The sequence below is a fragment of the Scyliorhinus torazame genome, chromosome 30 (genome assembly GCF_047496885.1).
Source record: "Scyliorhinus torazame isolate Kashiwa2021f chromosome 30, sScyTor2.1, whole genome shotgun sequence".
In the NCBI taxonomy this organism is placed as follows: Eukaryota; Metazoa; Chordata; class Chondrichthyes; order Carcharhiniformes; family Scyliorhinidae; genus Scyliorhinus; species Scyliorhinus torazame.
In genome coordinates this window covers 1380958-1400349 of record NC_092736.1, presented here as the reverse complement: position 1 = coordinate 1400349, position 19392 = coordinate 1380958, and the positions used below count along the sequence as shown (strand labels likewise).

At 46.1% G+C, this 19392-nt stretch overlaps 1 protein-coding gene across 6 annotated transcripts in view; it reads left to right on the top strand.

Annotated features, from left to right (window-relative positions):
* Positions 1 to 19392, top strand: part of otud7a (OTU deubiquitinase 7A) — a 162672-nt gene that overhangs the window by 32413 nt on the left and 110867 nt on the right. For 3 of the 6 annotated variants that reach the window (XM_072492640.1, XM_072492644.1, XM_072492639.1), the window contains exon 2: positions 4463 to 4643. The exons of the other annotated variants lie outside the window; for them this stretch is intronic. The gene's annotated coding sequence lies outside the window, so the exon portion shown is untranslated. The remainder of the gene's footprint in view (positions 1 to 4462; positions 4644 to 19392) is intronic. 6 annotated transcript variants of the gene reach the window in all.

Here is a 19392-nt window from a genome sequence, read left to right as displayed (position 1 = left end):
TAAAAGGGGACTCACTCCATGCTGGCTCTTCCAATTGCTAACTTCGATTTAACCAGAATAAGGAAGACACTAGTTAGGCAATTAAGATGAGCAATCCCTTTATGAGGGCACACAAAATGAGATGTAGGAAATCGTTGAAATATAATTCAAAAATATAAGACTAATCTTAATCAGACTTTACACACTAGAGCAGTGGTAAATATGATTCATCCACACCATCTCCCTCCCACGTGGGGAAAATGCTGTGATGGCATCTGCACAAATGTAATAGTCAAAAATAACTGACTAGGCTTTTCAAAACAACAAGCATACTTAAAAAGGAAAGGAAGTGGTTTTTAGATAGCCGATCAAAATGTATGCTTCAAATTTCAGATAGATGCCACAATTAAAATAATGAAGTGCTATACCTCTATTCTCCGATTGTTCAATCGAACTGTATCACTGCAGTTGGTTGTCCAGTTTGATCTTTGAGTTGCATAGCCTAAATCATAGCCAAAATAATTGTTAATGTAGCTGGAGTGGGCAATCATTAATGTGTTATCTTGACTTCACAGAACTGCCTCTGAAAGTAATAGATTCAACATGCATCAGTATCATTTTATTAAGTGTGAATTTTTCAGTTTCCATGCGCATAAAAGAATTGGTAACTAGTTACATTCGTGCTCCAACTCTACTGCATCTGGAGCAGTGTTGGAAAATTAACTCTTTGAAAGGATCTTGGCACCTCCTGCAAAATTGCCAATTCTGTAAAAGCACTGTATACCGGTAGTATAAAAGAGAATTTTTATCAGAGTGTAACTTTATGCAGGTGGAGATGATGGCAGAGTGGTAATCCAGAAGCTGTAAAGTTGTATAACATCCCTCTTTAAACCTCTTATATTGTTTTGCTTCAAATAATTGGATTTTTAGAGCTTTTGAAAAATAATTTTTATTAAAGTACTGTGGAGGTCTTGGCTACAAGTTGCTTTCCACATGTTGGATGTACATGAACTTATGCATTTAGGCCAAACACAAATGTCTTTTTTCTCCCTTTCAATCTGCACCCTGCACCTTTACCCTGGAGACACTGCCACTTGCTGAAATCCACTTCTGTGAGTACTGAGTACCGATCCCTGCGGTACCCCACTAGTCACTGCCTGGCAATTTGAAAAAGACACGTTTATTCCTTGCTCTTTGTTTCCTGTCTGCCAACCAGTTTTCTATCCATCTCAGTACACAGCCCCTGATCCCTTGTGCTGCTGGCAATCCAGAACAATGCCAGCAGCACAGGTTCAATTCCCGTACTGGCCTCCCCGAACAGGTGCTGGAATGTGGCGACTAGGGGCTTTTCACAGTAACTTCATTGAAGCCTACATGTGACAATAAGCGATTATTATTTAATTTTACACACAAATCTCTTCTGCAGGACTTTGTCAAAAGCCTTCTGAAAGTCCAAATAAACCACACGCAGCTCCCCTCCATCAACTCTACTAGTTACATCCTCAAAGAATTCCACTAGATTTGTTGAGCATGATTTCCCCTTCATAAATCCGTGCTGACTGTCTGATCCTGCCACTGTTTTCGAGGTGCTCTGCTATAAAATCTTTGATGTGGAAATGCCGGTGTTGGACTGGGGTGGGCACAGTAAGAAGTCTTACAACACCAGTTTAAAGTCCAACAGGTTTGTTTCGAATCACTAGCTTTCGGAGCACAGCTCCTTCATCAGGTGGGTGAAGAGGTGGGTTACACAACCACACATATAGACAAGTCAATGATGCATGATAAAATCTTTGATAATGGAGTCTGGAATTTTCCCCACTATCGACGTTAGGCTGACTGGTCCCTGTTTTCTCTCTACCTCCCTTTTTAAATAGTGAAATTACATGAGCTATCCTCCAATCTGCAGGAACCGTTCCAGAGTCTATAGAATCCTGGAATCATCCACCATTTTTAGAGCTACTTTCTTCAGTACTCTGTGATGTAGATTATTATGCCTTGGGGTTTGTCAGCATCAATCCCATCCATATCCCATCACCATTTCTCTACTAATATTGATCTCCCTCGGTTCCTCCCTCTCACTAAACCCTGCATTTCCCAACATTTCTGGTATCTGATTTGTGTCCTTATTTGTGAAGACAGAACCAAAGTATGTGTTTAGTTGCTCAGCCATTTCTTTGTCCCCAATTATACATTCCCCTGTTCCTGACATTTGTCTTCACCAATCTTTTTCTCTTCACGTACCTATACAAACTTTTACAGTCAGTTTTTATGTTCCCTGCAAGCTTACTCGCGTACTCTATTTCCCCCTTCTTAATCAATCCCCTGGTCCTCCTTTGTGGAATTCTAAACTCCCAGTCCTCAGACCTGTTGTTTTTCTTGGCCAATTTTATGCTTCTTCCTTCGATCAAATACTTTTCTCCAGTTTCCCTTGTAAGCCATGGATTGACCACCTTTCCAGTTCTACTTATGTGCCAGACAGGAATAAATAATTGTTGCCGTTCCCCCCCTCCATGCACTCCTTGAATGTTTGCCATTGCCTATCCACCATCATCCCTTTAAATAACGTTTCCCAATAGCCAACTCACGCCTCATACCATCGTAGTTTCCTTCATTAAGGTTCAGAACCCTAGTTTCAGAATTAACTACTTCACTCTCCATTTCCTCCTGCACCATTACCTCTGGTGTCCCTCAAGGTTTTATCCATAGCTTCATCCTATTTCTCATCATCTGAAAACATGTAATCAGTTTTTATATGTACACTGACAGCACCTAGTTGTACTTCACCACCTTCAGAGAGCAGAGGAGCTTTACCTGAAGTATTCCTGGATGAAGGATTTTGGCTGCAAGGTTAAGTTGGAGAAGTTGTGGTTGTTCCCCTTAGAGCAAAGTAGGTCGAAGGGAAATTTGATGGAGATGTATAAAATTTGGACAGATTTAGACAAAGAAACCTATTCCGATTAGCTGATGGTACAAGGACTAGTGTTCAGGAATTGCAGAATTCGGCCATTTGGCCCTCGAGTCTGCTCCGCCATTCAATCATGACTGATCTCATCCTAGCCTTAACTCCACCATCCTGCCTGTTCTCCATAACCCTTCAACTCATTACCAATTAAAAATCTGTCTCACTCCTCAAATTTACTCACTGTCCCAGCATCCACTCCAGGGCAATGAATTCCACAGATTCACAACCCTTTGTGAGAAGTAGTTTTTCCTCAAATCTGTTTTAAATTTGCTACTTCTTTTATCCTGAGCCTCTGACCTCTCGTTCTAGTATCCCCCACAAAAAGGAAGCACCCTCTCCACATCTACTTTATCCATACCTTTTATCATCTTGTATACCTCAATTTGATCTGCCCTCATTCTTCTAAACTCCAGAGAGTATAAGCCTAAACTGTTCAATCTCTCTTCATATGACAAACCCGCGTCTCTGAAATCAACCTAATGAACCTCCTCTGAACTGCCTCCAATGCCACTACATCATTCCTCAAATAAAGGGACCAAAACTGAGCACAGTACTCCGAGTGTGGTCTCACCAATGCCTTGTATAGTTGCAATATTGTTGCAACTAATAATGATTAATAATCTTTATTGTCACAGGTAGGTTTACATTAACACTGCTTTGAAGTTATTTTTCACAGTAACTTCATTGCAGTGTTAATGTAAGCCTTCTTTTGACAATAAAGATTATTAATCATTATTAGTTGCAACAACATTTCCTTACCTTTATACTTTATTCCTTTAGCTGTAAATGCCAACATTCCATTTGCTTTCTTTATTATCTGCTGTACCTGCGTGCTAGTTTTCTGTGACTCCTGCACGAGGACACCCAGATCCCTCTGCAATGGAGAGCCCCAAAGTCTCTCCTCTTTAGATAATTTGCTTTCCTATTTTTCTGACTAAAATGCATGGCCTCCTATTTACCCACGCTGAACTCCATCTGCCACATTTTGGCCCACTCTCCTAACCTATCTATATGCATTTGTAAGGTTCTTATTTCTTCATTGCAACCTACATTCCCACCTATTTTTGTGTTGTCTGCAAATTTGGCTATAGAACCTTCTATCCCTGTATCCAAGTCGTTTATATAGATTGTAAATAGCTGGGGCCCAAAACCGAACCCTGTGGCACCCCACTGGTTACATTTACCATCCAGAAAAATACCTACTTATCCTGACTTTGTCTTCTGTCCGTCAGCCAGTCTTCTATCCAAGCTAATCCCATGTGATCTAACCTTGTCAATTAACCTTCCATGCGGCACCTTATCAAATGCTTCCAGAAGTCCAGATATACCTCATCCACAGAATCCAAAGGAAACTGGATCGGCACTTGAGTGAAATAAACTTGCAGGGCAGTGGGACTGATTGAATTGCTCTGCAGAGAGCTATCATGGACTTGTTAGCCCAAATGGCCTCCTCCAGAATGACTGTGACTTTAAAGATGCTATATGGATGCAAGCCGCTAATTGAAACATTTATCCCCACAGGAAGGATTTCTGGCACTATTCAGCTGGACTTTAACCCGAGGTTTTTCATCAGCAATTTGTAAAATTCCCTGATCTTGGCCTGTGTGAAATGGTGCTGTCATTGCCTGCGTAAAAGAATCCAAGTTGGCCCATCAGACTGCAGTCCAAAAAAGATGGGACAAAGTGATTGAGAGAAACAAAGGTTGATCTTATGATTTGTTAGTAATCTGTCATGGGCTGCACATTACAGAATAGATTAAAACAATATTTGGTTACTTGCTTGGGTTCGTATTGTCATCACTGTTGTGCTAAGCACCTGCCTCGTGAGTGGTTACTGCAGAATCTTTTAGGTTAGTGTGTTCTTTTTAGTTTAGTATTTAGCCAAACCAGGAGGTGGCACATTTGAGCTCCAAGCTGCTGCTGCCCTGAGTTACAATACAATACTTCTTGTCGGATGAGCCCTGTCACGACACTAGTATTGGAATGTAAATGCATAGCTCACTTATTGCTGCGTAGCAAAAAACATGGTGCAGGAAGATGAGCAGCCACGGTGAAGATGGGTAACTGGGCTAGGAGAGAATAAACTGTGGTTATAGAAATTTCTATTGTTTGCAGATTCTATTTTTGTATTAATTTCACACTTTCACAAATAACACAACTGCATTTTGGAAGGAATAGGAAATTCTGCTCCAATTGCCTGCACAAGGACAGATTATTGGCGATTATTTGCTGAACCATGTCTAAGGGCTGTGATTTTCTAAAGAGGTAGGGTGAAGAGGTAAGACCCAAGAATACCCCAGTCAGTTTGGGGATTGAAGCCCACGCTGTTAGCATTAATCTGGTCCATGTGCCAGCCATCAAGCCCACTGAGCTAATTGGCATAACCACACACTCACAGACACTATGACCATAGTGCCTTGTGTCACACAAATATTAACCGTGACACTTCAAATTAGCTGTTTAAATGTTTGTGTTCCAGATTAAGCATTCAAGACTGTCAGACGGTTAATCTGCAGTATAGAGGTGTTTTACCATATTACTTCAAAAATGCAAATAAAGTATCCCAATTTACATGGACTTTTTGATATATTTGCATAGACTTGAGTCACTATTGTGTTTCTTAGGTCAGCATGTGACTTTAAAAGTGGAATATTGGTGAATTTGCATAATTCCACTTTTTGTAATTTTACATGTCTTATTTGTTTTGGAAGTGATTTATAAATAGCAGTATGGAATCCATGTTGCAACAGACATAAAATTAAAATTAATGATAAGAACTTGCTATGGTGATATGCAAGGTTTTATATTGCTATGGTGATATACAAGGTTTAATAAAATTCCCATATTATGTCTTGTGCAATTCATTTTCAGATTGAATAGCTCAAAAACAAGCAATACAGAGTGAAGATTGCTGGATATCTTACAGACCTAAAATTTGACTGTTCATTGGTACAGCTGCTGGGTGTTCTGCCATCAAGAACAAGAGAAAGCTGTCAGCTATTCTGTCTCAGTACCTGCACGGTAGCACAGTGGTTAGCACTGTTGCTTCACAGCGCCAGTGTCCCAGGTTCAATTCCCGGCTTGGGTCACTGTCTGTGAGGAGTCTGCACTTCTCCCCGTGTCTGCGTGGGTTTCCTCCGGGTGCTCCAGTTTGCTTCCACAAGTCACGAAAGACGTGCTTGTTAGGTGAATTGCACATTCTGAATTCTCCCTCTGTGTACCCGAACAGGTGCCAGAGTGTGGCGACTTGGGGATTTCCACAGTAACGTCATTGCAGTGTTAACATAAGCCTACTATGACAATAATAAAGATTATTTTATCATTCATTCATAAATCCCACCAATTCCAACCAGTGGCAAAAAACTGCTATTTCAATAGGTAGCGGAATATTCCAGCTCGGAAAGCTGCTGTTCTGCCAATTATAGTGTCCAATGCATTTCCTGATGACTAGGTCCAGACATGGCATTGGTGTTAGCAAGTCTAATGCAATGCACACCTCACTTGCCAGAATGAAAATTTGCCCCTCAGCACCCTGAGCAAACCAAGTTATCAGCAAAATAACAAACCTTTATTGTTTAATTCTGCATGAAAAGATCAAGGAACAATTTAAAATACATTCTTAACACTTCCTTATGATGTTGAAGACTGGAACTGAACTCTTAGAGATTTTTTTATTTTTTATTTATAAATTTAGAGTACCCAATTCATTTTTTCTAATTATGGGCAATTTAGTGTGTTCAATCCACCTACCTTGCACATCTTTGGGTTATGGGGGCGAAACCCACGCAAACACTGGGAGAATTGCAAACTCCACACTGACAGTGACCCAGAACCGGGATCGAACCTGGGACCTCGGCGCCGTGAGACTGCAGTGCTACCACTGCGCTGCCCTGACCTCTTGGAGATTAATACATCTTTAGTAATTATTTACAACTAATGATTTTAAATACTGTGCGCAGGTCTTTCAAAGTTTTTGCTGTTTTCCGCAGCTCAACACCGCCATTTTAAGAATAGAGCCATAACCGCAATTTGTCAGGAGCCTCATTATGTGTATCTTAGTTAAGTTGATAATATGAACTAGTATCGATTTGTTGGCTCCTTTGAAAGTTTTTGTGTATAATAGGGCTTGATTTAATGTGCCCTCGCTGGGTTTGATTTTAGCCAGGGGTGGGGAGGCTTGTAAATTACATTGGGTGGCTAGCAAACCACCTTTGCGCTGGCCCCAATGCTACATCACGTGGGCATTTGCAGAAATCAGCAGGATTGCCTGCCAAATGTAAATAAACAATTAAGGGTAGTTTAGGCTTCTTAACAAATGTATTGATCTGAATAATACACTGCCCAGGCAATAACATGGTGGGACTGGCGGGCTGTTTTCCAAAGCAGGCATGTGAAATGATGGGAAGGAAGGGGGTACAATGTTTAGGGGGTGCCCTGCAAGCATCCCCCCCCCCCCCCTCCGCCCCCACCTTTCCTCTCCCTGGGCTCTGGGATCCCCCTCTGCCCTAATTCCCTGGGATCCATCTTCTCAGGTCAGCCATGATCCTCTTTGGGCCTTTTTCCGCACAGACAATGACCCAAGCCAGAATCGAACCTGGGACCATGGATCTGTGAAGCAATTGTGCTATCCACAATGCTACCGTGCTGCCCTTGAGAACAAATTAATCTACACTATATCATTCTACCGTAATCCATGTACCTATCCAATAGCTGCTTGAAGGTCCCTAATGTTTCCGACTCAACTACTTCCACAGGCAGTGCATTCCATGCCCCCACTACTCTCTGGGTAAAGAACCTACCTCTGACATCCCCCCTATATCTTCCACCATTCACCTTAAATTTATGTCCCCTTGTAATAGTTTGTTCCACCCGGGGAAAACGTCTCTGACTGTCTACTCTATCTATTCCCCTGATCATCTTATAAACCTCTATCAAGTCGCCCCTCATCCTTCTCCGTTCTAATGAGAAAAGGCCTAGCACCCTCAACCTTTCCTCATAAGACCTACTCTCCATTCCAGGCAACATCCTGGTGAATCTCCTTTGCATCTTTTCCAAAGCTTCCACATCCTTCCTAAAATGAAGCAACCAGAACTGTACACAGTACTCCAAATGTGGCCCTACCAAAGTTTTGTACAGCTGCATCATCACCTCACGGCTCTTAAATTCAATCCCTCTGTTAATGAACGCTAGCACACCATAGGCCTTCTTCACAGCTTTACCCACTTGAGTGGCAACTTTCAAAGATGTATGAACATAGACCCCAAGATCTCTCTGCTCCTCCACATTGCCAAGAACTCTACCATTAACCTTGTATTCCGCATTCATATTTGTCCTGCCAAAATGGACAACCTCACACTTTTCAGGGTTAAACTCCATCTGCCACTTCTCAGCCCAGCTCTGCATCCTACCTATGTCTCTTTGCAGCCGACAACAGCCCTCCTCACTATCCACAACTCCACCAATCTTCGTATCGTCTGCAAATTTACTGACCCACCCTTCAACTCCCTCATCCAAGTCATTAATGAAAATCACAAACAGCAGAGGACCCAGAACTGATCCCTGTGGTAGGCCACTGGTAACTGGGATCCAGGCTGAATATTCGCCATCTACCACCACTCTCTGACTTCTGTCGGTTAGCCAGTTCATTATCCAACTGGCCAAATTTCCCATTATCCCATGCCTCCTTACTTTCTGCATAAGCCTACCATGGGGAACCTTATCAAATGCCTTACTAAAATCAGACCAAGGCAGGCCAGCAGCACGGTTCGATTCCTGTACCAGCCTCCCCGAACAGGTGCCGGAATGTGGCGACTAGGGGCTTTTCACAGTAACTTCATTTGAAGCCTACTTGTGACAATAAGTGATTTTCATTCATTTCATTTCATCCACTGCTTTACCTTCATCCACATGCTTGGTCACCTCCTCAAAGGAGGCAAGCAGTCTCCCCTCCATAAAATGCAGTCCATAATTTATAGATGCATATTTTTGAGAGTGTTATTATTATGCATCTTATTTAAATCCATTGCTGATATCATCAACAGGGGTTGTATAGCACAGGGCTAAATCGCTGGCTTTGAAAGCAGACCAAGGCAGGCCGGCAGCACGGTTCGATTCCTGTAACAGCCTCCCCGAACAGGCGCCGGAATGTGGTGACTAGGGGCTTTTCACAGTAACTTCATTTGAAGCCTACTTGTGACAATAAGCGATTTTCATTTCATTTTCATTTCATCAGTAGGTGCTGTGATGTTAGCTGTGCGTATTCGTGTTTAGCTGTTGTATGTTCTAATTCTATTGTGTTATTTCAATATTTAGCTAGCTGCTCCTGTTTTGAGTCCATATTGTATTTTAAACTTTGTTATTTTTAAAAAATATATATTTTATTAAAGTTTTTCGATCAAAAAGAATTTCCCATTTTTACAACTTTGTAACAAAATGTACATTGACCGTTATTTAAACAATATATTAACTAACAACAAGTGCAGGAAAAGAAATAGTAACATTGAAAAAATAAATATAATTATAAACAACTAGCATGGAAAAGAACAAAAAAAAACCAAGGACCCACATGTACCCCCCCCCCCCCCGGGTTGCTGCTGCTGTCTTTCCTGTTTTCCCTTATCGCTCTGCGCGATAGTCAAGGAACGGTTGCCACCGCCTGGTGAACCCCTGAGCCGAACCTCTTAGTGCGTACTTTACTCGCTCCAATTTTATAAACCCTGCCATGTTGTTTATCCAGGCCTCCACGCCCGGGGGTTTAGCTTCTTTCCACATAAGTAGAATCCTTCGCCGGGCTACTAGGGACGCAAAGGCCAAAACATCGGCCTCTCTCGCCTCCTGTACTCCCGGCTCCTCTGCAACCTCAAATATAGCCAACCCCCAGCTTGGTTCGGCCCGGACCCCCACCACCTTTGAGATCACTCTTGCCACACCCACCCAGAACCCATGCAATACCGGACATGACCAAAACGTGGGTGTGGTTCGCCGGGCTTCCCGCGCACCTCCCGCACCTATCCTCCACTCCAAAAAATCTACTCAGCCTTGCTCCCGTTATATGCGCCCTGTGTAGAACCTTGAATTGGATCAGGCTGAGCCTGGCACCCACGAGGACGAGGAATTTACCCTACTTAGGGCATCTGCCCACAGCCCCTCCTCAATCTCTTCCCCCAGCTCCTCCTCCCATTTACCCTTTAGCTCCTCTACCATCGTCTCCCCCTCGTCTCTCATTTCCCTGTATATATCGGACACTTTACCATCACCGACCCATGCCCCCGAGATCACTCTGTCCTGGATCCCCTGCGCCGGGAGCTGCGGAAATTCCCTCGCCTGTTGCCTTGCAAATGCCCTCACTTGCATATATCGGAAGGCATTCCCAGGTGGCAACTCGTATTTTTCTACCAGTGCTCCCAGACTCGCGAACGTCCAGTCCAAGAACAAGTCCTTCAATTTCACAATTCCTGCTCGTTGCCAAGATTGGAATCCCCCATCTATCCTTCCCGGGATGAACCTGTGGTTGTTCCTTATCGGGGACCACACCGAGGCACCCGTCACCCCCCATGTCGTCTCCACTGCCCCCAAATCTTCAAAGTTGCCACCACCACTGGGTTTGTGGTGTATTCTTTCGGGGAAAACTGTAACGGGGTCGTCGCCAGTGCTTTTAAACTTGTTCCCCTACAGGACGCCATCTCCAGCCTTTTCCACGCCGCTCCTTCTTCTTCCCTCATCCACTTACATATCATAGACACGTTGCCGGCCCAATAGTAATCACTCAGGCTCGGCAGTGCCAGTCCCCCTCTGTCCCTCCTACGCTGCAGGAACCCCCTCTTTACCCTTGGGGTCTTTCCAGCCCACACACAGCTCATAATACTCCTATCCACTTTCTTGAAGAAGGCCTTTGTAATCAGTATGGGGAGGCACTGAAACACGAAAAGAAACCTCGGGAGGACCACCATTTTGACCGCCTGTACCCTACCCGCTAATGGCAGGGGCACCATGTCCCACCTTTTAAAGTCCTCCCCCATCTGCTCTACCTGTCATGTCAAATTAAGTTTATGCAAGGTTCCCCAGTTCCTAGCCACCTGGATCCCTAGATATCGAAAGTCCCTTGCTACTCTCCTCAGCGGCAGATCGTCTGTTCCCCTGCCCTGTTCCCCGGGGTGCATCACAAATAGTTCACTCTTTCCCATGTTCAATTTGTACCCCGAGAACTCTCCAAACTCCCTGAGTGTCTGCATTAGCTCAGGCATCCCCTCCACTGGGTCCGCCACATATAGCAGCAGATCATCCGCATATAATGACACCCGATGTTCCTCTCCTCCTCTAAGCACCCCTCTCCACTTCTTAGAGCCCCTCAGCGCTATGGCCAATGGCTCGATTGCCAACGCGAACAGTAACGGAGACAAGGGACACCCCTGTCTTGTGCCCCTATGTAATCGGAAATAGTCGGATCGTTGCCTGTTTGTAACCACGCTTGCCACCGGGGCCCCGTACAGGAGCTGAACCCATCTGATGAACCCCTCTCCAAATCCAAATCTCTTCAGTACCTCCCACAGGTAGTCCCACTCCACTCTATCGAATGCCTTCTCTGCATCCATCGGCGCCACTATCTCCGCCTCCCCCTCCGGTGGGGGCAACATCATTACCCCCAGCAACCTTCGTATGTTGGCATTCAATTGCCTCCCTTTAACAAACCCTGTCTGGTCGTCATGTACTACCCCTGGGACACAGTCCTCTATCCTAGTCACCATCACCTTGGCCAGTAACTTGGCGTCTACATTTAGGAGGGAGATGGGCCTGTATGACCCGCACTGCAGCGGGTCTTTGTCTCGTTTCAGGATCAACGATATCGTCGCCTCCGACATCGTCGGGGGTAGTGTCCCCCTTTCCTTAGCCTCATTGAAGGTTCTCGCCAGGATATTTCCTGTAAAATGCCACCGGGAACCCATCTGGTCCCGGGGCCTTTCCTGCCTGCATGTTCCCGATTCCTTTTACCACCTCCTCCACCTCAATCTGCGCTCCCAGACCTGTCACCTCTTGCCCCTCAACCCTCGGGAACTCCAACTGGTCCAAGAAGTGCATCATTCCCTCTTACCCCTCCGGGGGTTGGGACTTATACAGCCTCTCATAGAATGACTTAAACACCCCGTTCACCCTCTCCGCCCTCTGTTCCATCCTTCCCTCCCCGTCCCTAATTCCTCCGATCTCTCTCACCGCCCCCTCTTCCTAAGTTGTTGGGCCAGCAGTCGGCTCGCCTTTTCCCCATACTCTTATTGTATTCCCTGTGCCTTCCTCCACTGCGTCTCCGCCTTACCCATGGTCAGCAGGTCAAACTCCGTCTATAGTCTCCGTCTTTCCCTGTATAACCCTTCATCCGGGGCCTCCGCATGTTGCCTATCCACCCTCAGAATCTCCCTGATCAGTCTCTCCCTTTCTTTCCCCTCTTCTTTCCCCTTGTGGGCTCTTATGGAAATCAGCTCCCCCCTAACCACCGCTTTCAGCTCCTCCCATGCTACTCCCACCTGGACCTCTCCATCATCGTTGACCTCTAGGTACCTTTCAATACATCCCCTCACCCTTCCACATACCCCCTCATCTGCCAACAGTCCCATGTCTAATCTCCAACGTGGGCGCTGCTCCTTCTCCTCTCCTAGATCCAGATCCACCCAGTGTGGGGCGTGATCTGAAACGGCTATAGCCGAATATTCCGTTCCTGCCACTTTCGGGATCAGTGCCCTTCCCAGGACAAAAAAGTCTATCCGGGAGTATACTTTATGGACGTGGGAGAAGAAGGAAAACTCCTTGCTCCTCGGTCTAGCAAATCTCCAGGGATCTACTCCTCCCATCTGCTCCATAAACCCCTTAAGCACCTTGGCTGCTGCCGGCCTCCTCCCGGTCCTAGATCTGGACCGGTCCAGCCCTGGGTCCAGCACCGTGTTGAAGTCCCCCCCCCCGTCCCCCCCAATAATACCAAATTTCCCATCTCTTGGTCCGGGATGCGCCTCAACATACGCTTCATAAAACCCGCGTCATCCCAGTTCGGGGCATATACGTTCACCAGCACCACCGCCTCACCTTGCAATCTGCCACTCACCATCACGTACCTGTCCGCCACTGTGGTCTTAGCCTCAAACAGTACCCGTTTCCCCACCAGTATTGCCACCCCTCTATTTTTTGCATCTCATCCTGAGTGGAAAACCTATCCCACCCATCCTTTCCTTAATCTGACCTGATCCACCACTTTCAGGTGCGTCTCTTGAAGCATAACCACATCCGCCTTCAGCCTCTTTAGGTGCGCAAATACCATTGCCCTCTTAATCAGCCCGTTCAACCCTCTCACGTTCCACGTGATCAACCGGGTTGGGGGGGCCCTTTACCACCCCGCATCGTCGACTAGCCATCCCCTTTTTTAAACCAGCTCCTCACCCGGGTCCCACGCACCCCAGACGGCGCCCATCCGTCCCGACCATCCCATCCCATATCAGCTCCCCCTTACCCTCAGCAGCAGAAACCCAGTTAATCCCTCCCCCCCGCTAGATTCCCTTATAGCTTGATTGCTCCCCCCATATTGCTTCTGGGAGTCAGCAAACGCTGGCTGACCTCGGCTTCCCCCGTTTACCCTTGGTCTCCCTGCGTGTGGGGCCCCCTTCCTTCCTGCGCCCAGTTTTCCCGCCACAATTTCCGTAGCGCGGGAGAAAAGCCCGCGCTTCCCTCTCGGCCCCGCCCCTAATGGCGCAGTTCCCTCTCCCCTTCCCTGTCTTCTACCCCACCGGCGCCCACATTTCTTCGTGTGTGTTCCCCCCCCCCCCCCCCCCCTCTGGGGGTGGGGGAGAAAAAAATTCTCCCGTCCAACATTTTTACAGATAAGCCTCCCCCTCTCCCCCCCTTTACAATTCCTTGCCACCACCTCGCTACTTCTTTCCAAACATCCATTCCTCAAATCTAGTCCAACTTCTCTTCTTGAATAAATGCCCACGCCTCCTACGCCGTCTCGAAGTAGTGGTGTTTGCCCTGGTGTGTAACCCACAGTCTTGCCGGCTGCAACATTCCAAATTTCACTTTTTTCCTGTGGAGCACCGCCTTGGCCCGATTGAAACTCTCCCTCCTTCTCGCCACCTCCGCACTCCAATCTTGGTACACGCGGATCACCGCGTTCTCCCACATGCTACTCCGTGTCTTCTTAGCCCATCTCAGGACCATCTCTCTGTCTTTGTAGCGGTGGAACCTCACCACTAACTATTGCTCGAGGTATTTCCCCTGCCTTCGGTCTTCTCACGAGGACCTGGTATGCTCCCTCCACTTCCAGGGGGCCCGTCGGGGCCTCAGTTCCCATTAAAATATGGAGCATCGTACTCACATACGCCCCAACATCCGCTCCCTCTGACCCTTCGGGAAGACCCAAAATCCTTAAATTCTTCCTCCTCGAGCTATTTTCCAAGGCTTCCAGCCTTTCTATGCACCTCTTATGCAGTGCCTCGTGCGTCTCCGTCTTCACCACCAAGCCCTGTATCTCTTCTTCATTCTCGGCTGCCTTTGTCTTCACTCCACCGAGCTCCATCTCCTGGGTCTTTTGCATCTCCTTCAATCCCTCAATCGCCAGCAACATCGGCGCCAGCACCTCCTTCTTGAGCTCCTCCACACATCGCCGGAGGAACTCCTGCTGTTCCGGGCCCCATACCATCTGGGCTCCCTCAGCCGCCATCTTGCTTCTCCCTTCTCTTCTCTGCCGCTGCTCCAGAGGATCCTCCGCAATCTGGCCACTACTATCGCTTCTTTCCATCCACACCCGGGGGGACTCCTTCCTTTATCGCCTCACACTGAGTTTGGCCATGAAAAATTTCCGTTGGGGCTCCCGATAAGAGCCCAAAAGTCCGTTAAAACGGGAGGTGCCGAAACGTGCGACTCAGCTGGTCATCGCCGCAACCGGAAGTTGCTAAACTTTGTTATTTTTATATATTAAAGAAGATTAACTTTGTTAATAACTCATTTTGACTACCTTTCTGTGGTCAAGTTACTACATCATTTTGGTGACGATGGAGTTTCAGCATGTTCAGCAAAAAGTTTTGCCAAATTTACAGACAGAAGACAAGTTAGACCCAAACATAATCATGGTGCTACAATCAGGGAGCTTGTGGAAGAGAACAAGAACTGGTCTGAATATGTAGAAAGGTTGGAACACTTTTTCTTGGCAAATGGAATCGTGGACGAGGCTAGAAAGAGCTCAATTCTTTGGAGTGTCTGTGGGGCGAAGACTTAACAGCTAGTGAGAAATTTAGCCACACCACAGAAACCGGGCGGCATTTGATTTGCGGATTTATTTACACTGTTCAGAATCACCACAATCCTAAGCCCTCAGTAATTGTACAATGTTTCAAATACCTTAGTCCTTTTCAGAAGACAGGACAGTCTGCAGCCAACTTTTTTGCTGAATTGCGCTAGTTCTCTGAACATTGCGAGTTTGGGGTAGTTTTGGAAGACATGCTTTGGGACAGACTGATTTGTGGCATTAGCGAGGACAGTATTCGGAGATGTTTGCTGGGAGAAGTCACAATTACTTTTCAGAAGGCACTGGAAATTTCGTGAGGCATGTAATTGGTTGCTAATAATGCAAAAGATATTCAAGAGGCCAATGGCAGCACACCGGCAGGTGCACTTCAAGTATAAAAAGGTGAAGCCAGTGGAATGTTTTGGGTGCGGAGGGTCACACTATGCAAATCATTGTAAGTTTATGGATGCTGTTTGTCACCAGTGCAACAAGAAGGAGCATTTAGTGAAGAAAGGCCGGGGTGCTAAGAGAAAGTCAAAGATTGAGCAGGGAATTTCAAATGCAAGGAAGCCTCAGTCGACGGCGCATCGCTGGGAAAGGTCAGACTAGGCAGAAGAGCACTATCACGACATGTTTAATCGGTGCGTGGCAGCTGCATGCAGAACATATTTATGCTACAATGGAGGTTGATGGACAGAAAATCAAGATGGAGGTGGACACGGGGGCATCTGAATTGGTAATCCGTGAGGAGACCGTTAGGAAGATTTGGGCTCTCAGCAGGCACCTGCCCTGAGGCAGGAATTAACCTTCGGACATACACGGGCGAGACTACACCATCGCTTGGAATGTTGGGATAAATGGTCGGCACAACATTGTGGGCTGAAGGGTCTGTACTGTGCTGTTCTGTTCTATGTTCTGTGTTGGAGGTGGACATTGCATATAATAGCCAAGAAGAAAGAGCATGGTTCCAGGTGGAAAAAGAGCATGGGCCTGGACTACTCTGGCATGACTGGCTCAGGAAAATTTAGTTGAACTGGAGTGAGAAAAAGCACATAAAAATGACAGAGGTTGTCACTCAGAAATATCCTGAGGTTTTCAAAGGTTGAACGGAATACATTGTGGGGCACTACAGTTAAATTGTTCATAGATCTTGGGCTACTCCTCGCTATTTCAAACTGAGGATAGGGCCCTATGCCACGTGGAGGAGTCACTAGTGTTACTGCGCAGATCACAGCATAGTCGCAAAGCTTCTGAAGACTTACTAATAATTAAGGCATTAGTTTCATTGTATTTCTGTCGTTAATGGGGATTAAAATTTAGGGGGGGGGGGGGAAAAGAGTTATTATTATGCATCATCTTATTTAAATCCATTGGTGATGTCATTAACTGCTGTGCTGTCATTAGTTGTTACCTGTGTATATTTGTATTTAACTGTTCTAATCCTATTCTGTTACTATTATTTTGTTGTTTAGTTAGCTATACCTGTTTTTCAGTCCATACTTATTTTTATATATTAAAGAAGGTTGACTTTATTAACAATGAGTTTTGACTACCCTTTTGTGGTCAAGTTACCACAGAGTTTGACCCATACCAATTCAGCTGTATGGAGGTAAAATATCATGGTGGTATGAGTGTGATTGAATATCATTGACATATATTTTTCAATGCCTATTTTCCTATTTCAAACATTAAGCTTTCTTTCCTCCAGAAGTAAAACTCTGGGACCCAAATATCTTATCAATAAAAGCAGCAACAAACTTAATGAGGCACTGAAAAGTTAACTTAAATTTTGTGTGTTATACACTTCCAATAATTCACTAACTAGATTTTCCACTTTTAGAACATTCTGTAAGATTCCAAGTTTTTTCATTGAAAAATCTTGAAGCGCTAAGGTCCAGTTCAAATTCTACTTGGGCATTTGATAAAGTACCACATCTGAGGATATTGTGAAAAGTAAAGCTCATGCTGTAGGGGGTAACATATTGGCATGTATAGAAGATTGGCTAGCTGACATGTATTTTTTTGGTTGGCAAGATGGAACGAGTGGTATGTCACAGGGATCAGCATTGGGGCCTTAGCCTTTTACAATTTGTATGAATAACTTGAATGAAGGGATCAAAGGTATGGGTGCTAAATTTTATAATGACGCAGATAGGTAGGAAAGTAAGTTATTAAGAGGATACACGGAGGCTACGAGGGAATATAGAGACCTTAAGTGAGTGAACAAAGATCTGACAAAGGAAGTAAAATGTGGGAATTGGCTATTTTTGCAGGAAAAGTAAAATAGCATATTATCTAAATGGTGAGAGATTGCAGAACTCGGATGCAGAGGGATCTTGGTGTCCTGGTGCATGAATTGCAAAAGGGTAGTGTGCAGGTACAGCAAATAATAAGGAAAAGCGAACAGGATTTTCTTGCCCAATTTTCTTGCCCAAATCGTTCTTTAGAAAGGTGAATAAGTGGATCCTTAACTTTATGTGGGCGGGGAAGATTCCTCAAACCAGAAGAGCTTCTCTGGAGAGAGAAAGACGAGGCTTGACTCTCCCAAAGTTACAAAATTATTACTGGGCTGCAAACATTGCCATGGTCCGGAAGTGGCTGGAGACAAGTGGAGGAAGCCTCATGTAAGGGAACCACTTTGAGGGCACTGGTTTTGGCGCCTCTGCCGTTCTCACCAGATAGATATTCATTGAAGTCACGGTGTAGGATTAATGCTTCCTTGTCATGCGCAAGACTAAGCCTCCAATTCAAAGTGGTGCACAGGGTGCATATGACCATGGCCATGATGAGCCGATTGTTCTCGGGGATAGATGCCCAATGCGGTGTGCTGGGTCCCAGCCGAACCATACCCACATGTTCTGGGTGAGTCCGAAGCTGGTGGGGTTCTGAAGAATGGGGGGAGGGGGCAGTTACTGATGCACTGCCAAGGGCTTTGGTAATGGAAGTAACACCATCCCAGTGGGTAGCAATTTTCAGAGTGTCTGATGATCTGGGGCTGGTTTAGCTCACTGGGCTAAATCGCTGGCTTTTAAAGCAGACCAAGGCAGGCCAGCAGCACGGTTCAATTCCGGTACCAGCCTCCCCGAACAGGCGCCGGAATGTGGCGACTAGGGGCTTTTCACAGTAACTTCATTGAAGCCTACTCGTGACAAGCGATTTTCATTTTTCATCTGGTTGCTCTGGTGGCGAAAGAAGTTGACGTGGTGGTATTTTCCTCCCCGCTAGCCCAGAGGAGGATCTTGCTGACTTAGCAGGACTGGGACATGGGTGACGGACCTAGCAGAATTCCTCCACTTGGAAAAGATTAAGATAGCCATTAGAGGGATGGGTGAGGGTTTCCGTGAACAAAGTCAGTCAGTCCTTGTGTTCGGCCACAGACTCCTCCATTTCTTTTGCAACAACACTCCCTGGGATTCAAGCTTTTACTCCATGCTTTCCACAGCCGCCCAGATCGGATCCATTACCCTGGCCCGATCTTCTGAGCTTTCAATCCTCTGTTTTTTAAACTGGAGTGTTAAAAAAGTTGACCAGACTTCCGGTTGCGGCGATGCACTGCTAAGCCGCACGTTTCGGCAGCTCCCGTTCTAACGGACTTTTGGGCTCTTTTCGGGAGCCCCAACGGAAATTTTTTCAGACCAAACCCAGTGTGGGGTGATGAAGGAAGGTGACCCCCCGGGTGTGTATGGAAAGGACTAGTGGCAGTGGCCAGATTGCGAAGGATCCTTTGGAGCAGCGGCAGAGAAGAGAAGGGAGAAGCAAGATGGCGGTGGATGGAGCCCAGATGACATGGGGCCCGGACCAGCAGGAATTCCTCTGACTGTGTGTGGTGGAACTAAAGAAGGAGGTGCTGGCGCCGATGCTATTGGCAATCGATGGACTGAAGGAAACACAAAAGGTCCAGGCGATGGAGCTCCGTGGAGTGAAGGCAAAGGCAGCCGAAAATGAGGATGAGAAAAAAGGGCCTGGTGGTAAAAACGGAGACGCATGAGGCGCTACATAAGAGGTGTATCGAAAGGCTGGAAGCCCTGGAGAACAGCTCGAGGAGGAAGAACCTACGGATTCTAGATCTCCCCGAAGGAACAGAGGGAGCTGATGTTGGGGCTTATGTGAGCACGATGCTCCATATGCTAATCGGAGCTGAGGCCCCAACGGGCCCCCTGGAGGTGGAAGGAGCGCACCGGGTCCTTGTGAG